General features: G+C 39.5%; 1 protein-coding gene across 28 annotated transcripts in view; it reads right to left on the bottom strand.

Annotated features, from left to right (window-relative positions):
- Positions 1 to 8,846, bottom strand: part of PDE4D (phosphodiesterase 4D) — a 1,448,272-nt gene that overhangs the window by 1,171,537 nt on the left and 267,889 nt on the right. The window lies entirely within an intron of this gene.

Below are 8,846 nucleotides of genomic sequence, written 5' to 3' on the forward strand. Positions count from 1 at the left end.
TAGAATTGGTGAATCATTATATTGTACACCTGAAACTAATGTAACACTGTTTATTAAGTGTACTGGAACTTTAAAAAAGGATATTTTTAATGTGCATTCAAACACACACAAAAGAAAAGTTTTTAAAAGCCATATTGTGGAAGATTAAGGTACAGATAAAAAATCAGAATCCATTTTATTTCATAAATGCTCACATAATGACTTTATTTAAACTATAAAATCAATCATCCTAAATACATGTGTCCCCCAACCACCTGGAAATGTACTCCCAATCTGAATCTCTTGAATGTTTTAGAATAAATAACAGACAAACTACATTTATTTAGACACATACTACATGAAAAACTTTCTAGTCAACACATTAGAGAGGATAAAGAAAATAGAATTGGCTCTCTCCTCAAAGAAATAATACATACACATAACTAAGAGGATTTATAAAGCAACATATTTTGAAAATGTGAGCTGACATAGTGTGGATGAGAGAGAATATGAGAGACAACTAAGGCAGCAGATTTCTTAAGAAGTAAAGCCCATACTGACAAGACAGAAATTGGCCTTCCTCTTGGAGGAAAAAAGCAACATATTGGGGTGGAAACAAAAAAAAGTTGATTTTTAAATTGCTTAACAACAGTACAGAGCCTAAAATTCAGATAGAAAAGATGGTCAAGGAAAATTGGAATTTAATCCGACATGCAACACAAAGGCATTGTAGAATTTCAAGGGGAAAAAAATGATAAACGTATAATTCAGGAAAGATTCTTCTATCTTCAAATCATTTCCACCTAAGCTTGCCTGTTTCACATAAAACCTCTGCTGTTAAGGTGAAAGAGCTTTTATTTTCTTTGCTACATGACAATTTCGTAATATTCAAACTATTTCTGAGGGTTTGGTGCTAGACAAAAAAAAAAAAAAATGGTATTAAAACAATACAACCTGCATTCTTGGATGTATTTTTTAAAGTTTCTCTTGTTTCGAAAGGAGTCCTTAGCATGCTCTGTGTCTGAAGGCATTTAGCACTTAGCTCCCTCATAAAATGACAAGGGACAGAAATAGACTGCAGCCATCTTACATTACTTCTGTCAGGTCCAGTGGTTTGGGGAGTGAAGCCATGCTAGAGAAAGCTTTCCTGCCAGCAAATGCTGACAAAACTCAGCAGCTCCCCAGACAAAACGGACATTTCTCTGTCAGTATGGGCCCTCACCTCCGTGGAGCGTCTTGAGCAATCCCAGCTGCAGAGGAATGTGGGTTGCCAAATACAGACACAATCTGTCCCCTCTCCTAAAATGAGGTTGATTCTCATTATTCTTAAGGAGTCACACACAAGCTGTTGGCAATTTGCTCTAGTGAAGAGCAAACCATATCGAGGAGTTGCAACACTTCAGAACTCAGAGAGCCACATAAACCCAACTGTGCCCACAGCCCCCATTCACGGGCAACGTCTGAACTTCTCTAATAAGAGCTGAGACAGAGGGAAGAATGAAGCCTGTCACACACACACCTCACTAGCCAGGCCTGGCTTTTGCAATGCTCAACTAACGGAAAAAGGAGGGCTCTTCAGTAACTCACTCCGGCCTGGTGCTGCATTACAAAACAGTCCACACAACAGCCTGCTCTGGCTGCCCCCAGTGATGGCGGCACCACCCTGCTCCATGCACCCCCACTAGGGCAGCAGCTAGAGCAATGCTGTGTGTATTCACACCTGCAGGAAATAGCACACTCAGGAATGAAGCATTCATACAATCAGAAAAATAAATTGAAAAGACATGAATGGATGATTCATAAAAAAAAAAAAGAACAAAAATGGGGACATCTGGGTGGCTCAGTGGAGTCAAACTTGAACTCCTGATTTCTGCTCAGATCAAGATCTCCCCATGAGATAGAGCCCCACTTCACTCCACTGTGGGTGAGGAACCTACTTAAGACACCCCCTTAAGATCTCCCTGCCCTGCCTTCCCCCATCCCCACATTCTCAGGTCTCAGGTGCACACTCTTTCTAAAAAAAGAAAGGAAAGAAAGAAAATAAAGAGAGAAAGAAAGAAAAAAAAAGAAAAGATTTCTAAAAACTATATGAGAAGAAGTTTGACCTCATTAATAAGACCACAAAATGAAACAAAATAAGGAACCACCTACCCATTAATTAATATTTTTAAAAATCAAAAAAGTATATATTCATTGCTGGTGAATTTGCAATGAGTTTGGAATGTTCGTACACTGGTAGACAGAGGAAATAATGGCACAAACTTGTGAAAAGCAGTTCCCCAATACTTACATTTATGTTTTGAAAATATTGAAAAGGAAAAACAGGAAAATATTCATGTCCAAAACATTTGCTAGCCCTTTCATACAGCAAAATAATTAAATAAAAATAAAATGAGGAAAAGCCAAATAAAAAATATGATCATAAAATAATAAATGCCTGAGAAAATCACATAGGAAAAATGTGAAAATTCTATTTGTGAAAACTATGTCACCTGGGACTTCTATGGTCTTCAAACTTTTATTGTGAAATATTTCTTACATATAAAATGGTACATACAATGATTATCAACACTATATATAATTTCAAGTGAAAAAAAATCAAGACACAAAATTATATGTACAATGTGACCACAACTATATATTCTCTCTGTATAAAATATGTCTAGAAGGAAATAATCTGAAGTCTTAATAGTAGTTAATCTCCAGTAGTGAAATAATAGGTCATTTTTTTCTTTTTTTCTCCTACTTTCATAATTTGAATTTCTATAAAGTGTAAATTCATCAAATTTACTATCTAATTTCAGATGTTAAATTGGAAAAATGTCAAAACCACCATATTCACCTATTGATTTTTTCAACAAATATTTATTGAGTTCTTCCTATGATCACAAAACACTATGTATCAAAGGAGAGATAAATGCAAATGAGACATATTTTATACTCTCCAGAAGCTTGTAAGAAATACAGCCAGGTAATAGAAAAGCAAAATAGAAAAATAAACTCGTGATAAATTCACTGAATTGAATTCCTCAGAATACAGTGGCATCGTACAAGATGAAAGATGAAGTAAATTTCATGGGGGTCTTATCCCTTCTTACGTATTTCTAATCTGGATGAAATTCCCCAGTTACTAATTCCATGCTCCCAGGAGGAATCTGGACCCAAGGCGATCAGGAAATTTATCCAGATCAAGGAAAGAAGCTTACTAGTAAGAACTGCCTACAAAGTGTGTACTGTGTCCTTTCCTAATCTACTAGAGATTATCTATGAGTAGTGTTACTGTGATATTGTATTTATAACCATAGGAAACTGTCATAAATTCCTGATCTTAGATATCATCTTGATGACAAATTCCATCCATTTCAAAAATCCAGTTTATAATAACATTTTCTGTGACAAGCAAGTTCAACATTTTTCAAGGCAGTGTCTTCCATTAATGGACAATTTAACTTAATTCAAAACATTTATTAAATACCTTTTGGTGTCAAGCACTAAACCAGACTCTCTTTACACAAGATGAGTAAGAAAAGACCCCTGCCTTCAAACAGCTCATAAAGCAAAAGGGAAACCACAAAATACATCAACTATCACCTATAGTTTACCTATAGAGCTCTGAAGACTCTCCTGGCAGTTTTATTCCCTTCCTGGGATGAGTACTAAGGAAAGAGTGGCTACTTTTACTTTGCAGATGAGCCTGGTCATAAGTGGGTAACACGGAAGCAGTAGAAAAAGGAAAGAAAAGAACCATAATTGGATAAATTTAAGAAACCTTCTCTGAAGATTTGATGATTATTAACAATGTACTATTTTTTTTAAGCATCAAGTCTTTCAGTAAAACAAACAAAAAACCCAAAAACTATTTGGGTACATTTAATCTGTGCTCACCCCAGCACCACCACCATGATCATCACCACCACCACCTATCGAAAACCCGAACCATTTCTTATGTTAAATGTATTAACATTTCTTGGAAAATTTACTGAATAAAAGCTTCTCTAAACCAGCCACATGTTTAACAGTGATAAACTGAGGCTCAAAGACACTTTGTGAATTACCCGCCAAAGTCATAGCAGCAGTAGGTGTGGCAGAAACAGGGCCAGAGCCCGGAACACTAAGTCATTCCCACGCTAATCCTATGGCCTGGAATCACAGACACCAATGGTACTGACATATTTTGGGTACTGACTGACAAAACCAGCGTTATTTTAGCACAGAGAAGGGAAGTACTACAAATACACAGAGTTGGCAAAAAAAAAAGGGGGGGGGGAAGGTCTAAAGTATGCAGAAGTCAACAATACAACACAAATTTAAAAAAAAAAAAAAAAGCCTGGGCACCTGGGTGGCTCAGTCAGTTAAACAGCTGCTTTGGCTCAGGTCATGATCCCAGAGTCCTGGGATGAGGCCCGTGAATGCTCAGCAGAGGTCTGCTTCTCTCTCTTCCTTTGCCCCTCCCCTGCTCATGCTCTCTCTCTCATGCTCTTTCTCAAATAAATAAACTGTTTAAAATAGAAAAGCCTGTCTTCTCAATGTGGAGGAGATACTAGTCACAATGAAGGGATTAGACCAGTTGCTCTCTAGGGTGGTCAAGGTCTCCGTCAACCTGTTCGAGCACCAGAGATAAGGACTTTATATGGATGCAACTCTGTTCATATGAAGTTGATTATCCCAGAGGAGGGGAATGAACAACAAAAGTCAACAATAACAGAATCCTTCTCTGAAAACCACCTAACTTCACAATGAATTCCTGAGGGGGCTGGTGTCCTCTACATTGGAACTTTCATTAAACAAAAAGGACAGATTATCATCCACTGGGAAAGCTATATGCAGAGTCCTGCCTGAAAGAAAAGAGATGGACTTGATAAAATTTCAAAGTCATTGCCAACCTTTCAAGACAGGTTGTGAGTCAGAGGCTGGCCATCCTGCCTGCCTGTTCTCAAGGCTCTGCCTCACATTCTACTTCTTTGCCTCACCTTTTTGATCATTTTCTTGTTTACTGGCATCTCTGCCTATCTTTGGGGAGACCTGAAAATGAAGTAAGGCTGGCAACAAGTTATTATACTGAATTCTTTCCAAGAGAGATTTATTGTTTGAACATAGAATACAATAGAAGGTAAAAATCGTGGCTAAAATAGGATTTCAATTACATGTGTGCTTGTGTGTCCCATTTCTTGATCAAATACAAACAACTCTGAATATTGGGATGGTAATTGTTGGCCAAGCCAAATGAGAGAGGAAGTGCTCTGGTAAATGTTCTGAACTTAGATTTTCAGAATCAATTTTTCTACTGCAAATCAGAATCCATGAAATTTTGACCTAATCCCTTTTCTCCCATATACCCTCCCCTAAATATCTCTTTAAAATTAGCTGCTAAAAGAAAATGACTCTGAGAAGGCTTTAGAGATGTTTCAGTGTGGAACCCAATCGACAACCTTTCTATTCAATTTAACTTCACTTTAAAACAATATAAAAATAACCGCAACACTAAAATTCATCTCATTAAAATAAGTATATGTCTGATTTTGGCTTATCCAAATTAATTAGTTCTAAAGGTCTCTAGGTTAATTTTGCTCATCATGAAACAAGGGGGTAGACTGAGTTTAGCACTTACAACCTAAAGATAATGCCCCAGGTTTAAAGATTTTAATGACCTTTTAAAAATCAATTTGCTTCGATTGAGCTCAGATCCTCTTGTCAGCACAAGCCAGAAGAAAAACCTCTCAAATAAAGTAAATAAGAAGAAATTGACAACTTCTTGGGCCCCATGAGTGCATGAAACAGATAAAAATGTTTCTGCAATTTGTTATTCTTTTGAATGCTCCCCTATATCTCACGTTCACCAGGAAGAGATGAAGTTCTCCCTGTGTCCTCCTGGTGCTAATCATGTCCTATCACTAGGTCAGGGACAGAACTTCAGTTCAGTCTGTGTAATCCTGCCATAGACAGCTCCACCCAGCTCTCTAGACACCTCACTAATCTTCCATCTTAGTGCAAGAAAGAAAGAGGGGGACATATGTGTACTAAGGCCCATGGGATCTACCATCATTACCCACAAAGCTCATCATCACCTGGCTATGGCAACAACACCAGCTGCATTATGGGCCTGAAACAGAGAACGGGAAAAAAACAACTGTAGAGGGGATCCCTGGGTGGCGCAGCGGTTTGGCGCCTGCCTTTGGCCCAGGGCGCGATCCTGGAGACCCGGGATCGAATCCCACGTCGGGCTCCCGGTGCATGGAGCCTGCTTCTCCCTCTGCCTATGTCTCTGCCTCTCTCTCTTTCTCTCTCTGTGAATATCATAAATAAATAAAAATTAAAAAAAAAAAAAAAAAACAACTGTAGAGTGGGTTAGCTAACCCAGGTGTAGCTAACTCAGATGTAGCTAACTCAGATCAACTGAGTTGGTCCTGTCTTTCAAACATTGGAAGGTCTAATCACTAATTTCAATCATTTGTCAGTGGGGCTAAAAGACTTAGGACAAAAATACAGGAAAGGGGCAGCACCCTGTAGCCCGTAAGGAGTCTAGGCCTTTGGAGTCAAGGACACCCAAGGTCGAATCCTGACTCTCTCCCTGCAGGATCCCAAACCCTGACACTTCCTGTGGGACCTCGACCCATGACCTTTGATTGCTTCCTGTAAAGTCAGGATCATGGTAATTCCTCACATGTGAAGTCCCTATTAAATGGAAGTTACTAATGCCATCACCTTCTCAATGGAGGAGTCTCTGGACCCCAGGAAGCCACTCTTTATTTCAAATCCAGTATCCTGCAGAAAGACAAGGGTTTCCTTGACCTGTGATCGACTCTTAAAATGTAATGACTTAACAAAAATGTCAACGAGCCCAGGATCATCTCCAGCTTTCAGCAAAGCAGGATGTAAGTCACATTAGAGAAACCAGAGATCACCTTCTAAAATGCACAAACATCGTACACTTACTTTTCAACACTCCTCCTTAGCTTTGTCAGATACACCTGTGAGAGCATCCTTCCCACACGATAGGGTATTTATTCCATACCAACAGTGGTGGTGGGAGGCAGAGGGGCGGAGAGGAAAACCTCACCTCTCCTTCTGAAACATAACCCTGGAGAGAATGGAAAGTGGAGGAAGCAATACAGCTGGAATCAAAGTAAGATGTGCCTCGACTCTCTAATTTTTTGTGCTCTGTTGTTATTTGTGCAAAAGGAGAGACAGTCTGGATGGAGGTGGAGAAAGAGCAGTAGAGGAGAAATCACTAGAAATTATAAACAAAAACTCGGTCGTTGTGATTGACAGCTTCTCTTGGGACTTCCCGGGGGAGCCAATTAGTGCTGGTTGCTAAGGTGGGTTTTCTCATACAACCCTCTGTGCTAACACCCACCTGTGCTACACCTACTTCGATGAAGCGACAAAGCCTTTGTTGATGAGGTTTAGAACCAATCACCCCACAGAGAGAGCCCTGCTAAGTCTCTAAAGCAGATGTCTTAGGGTAACCAGCAGAGAAACACCTTTAACTCCTTATTGCTTTACTGGAAATCAAGACTCTAAAATAATGTTTTGACTCATTCTTTCTGTTCCTTTTTCCTTGGGCTCCTTATCACCTGAGGCAACAGTGACCACATGCTCCATGCAAGTTCTAACCCAACTACTCCCAAGTTCTACCCATGCTCCTCCAACTACTGAGCCTGTTTTCATAAGTGAGAGATGTCACAAGAGCAGATTATAAATCTGGCAAAAAACTAATGACAAGAATTAGTAATACGTCCAGAGTCACTGTCACTACGAGCACTGGGAGACACAGTTTGCATGAGCCCTACAAATCAGGTAAAGCAGAGCGTAACACTGTCTGGGAAGCGGCCTGGCCAAACTGTTCTTGGAGTAAAATTCTTCATGGTGTATTTCCACTGCTTCAATAAACAGAGCTCAGGATGCCTTGTGAATCCATTTAGTGTAACCTCACACAAACTCACTCCAGTTGTGTTATCTTGTCTACTAATGAATGACACCCATCCTCATGGAAGGCATCTCTACTTGCTTCCTACTACCAAACCAACAGGCAGCAACTTTACAAAGCCTATTATGAGCAGAGTGCTGCATAAAGCCCTGTGAAAGGAAAAAAAATGCCTCCAAGTCCTTGGCTTTGAAAAGCAAAAATGAGGGGCAGCCCGGGTGGCTCAGCAGTTTAGCTTTGCCTTCAGCCTGGGGCCTGATCCTGGAGACCAGGGATCGAGTCCCACGTCGGATTCCCTGCATGGAGCCAGCTTCTCCCTCTGCCTCTCTCTCTCTCTCTCTCTCTCTCTCTCTCTCTGTGTCTCTCTTGAATAAATAAATTAGAAATATTTTAAAAAGCAAAAATGAACAAAATTAACAAACCGGGGTGCTACTATGTGTAAAAGATAATAAACTAAAACAAACAAAAGAAAAACAGAAAGAACCTTGGGGAGTTCTGAGAAGGAAACAAAGAGATAAATGCAGCTGAAAGATTCCCCAGAGAAAATCAGATAGGAGTTTAATTTTTTTTTAAAAGGAGTTTAATTTTTTAAAGGTGAGACTTACATTGAGAGGGACAGATAAAAAATGGAGGCAAAGTTCTAGAAGTGGAAATGCACAAAATGTCAAGCCTTAAAAGATAAGACGGAAGATCTAAAAGATATTCAGACTCCCCTCAAGCTCAAATCCTCATGAAAATAACCAAAGGGAAATCACAGATAGATTTTTCTAAGTATTGTAGAGGCCAGATTCTCCCAGAGATGACTCTGCCTTCATCTCCCTGAGACAGTTGTGTCTGCTGACTAATTTGACCCCAGCACAAAAGAACAGGAAGGTACCTTAGCTAAAGAAATCACAAAAACACTGACATGAATGCTCTCCACCCCATCCCCATACGCTCTCAT

This window comes from Canis lupus, chromosome 5 (assembly GCF_048164855.1).
Source record: "Canis lupus baileyi chromosome 5, mCanLup2.hap1, whole genome shotgun sequence".
In the NCBI taxonomy this organism is placed as follows: domain Eukaryota; kingdom Metazoa; phylum Chordata; class Mammalia; order Carnivora; family Canidae; genus Canis; species Canis lupus.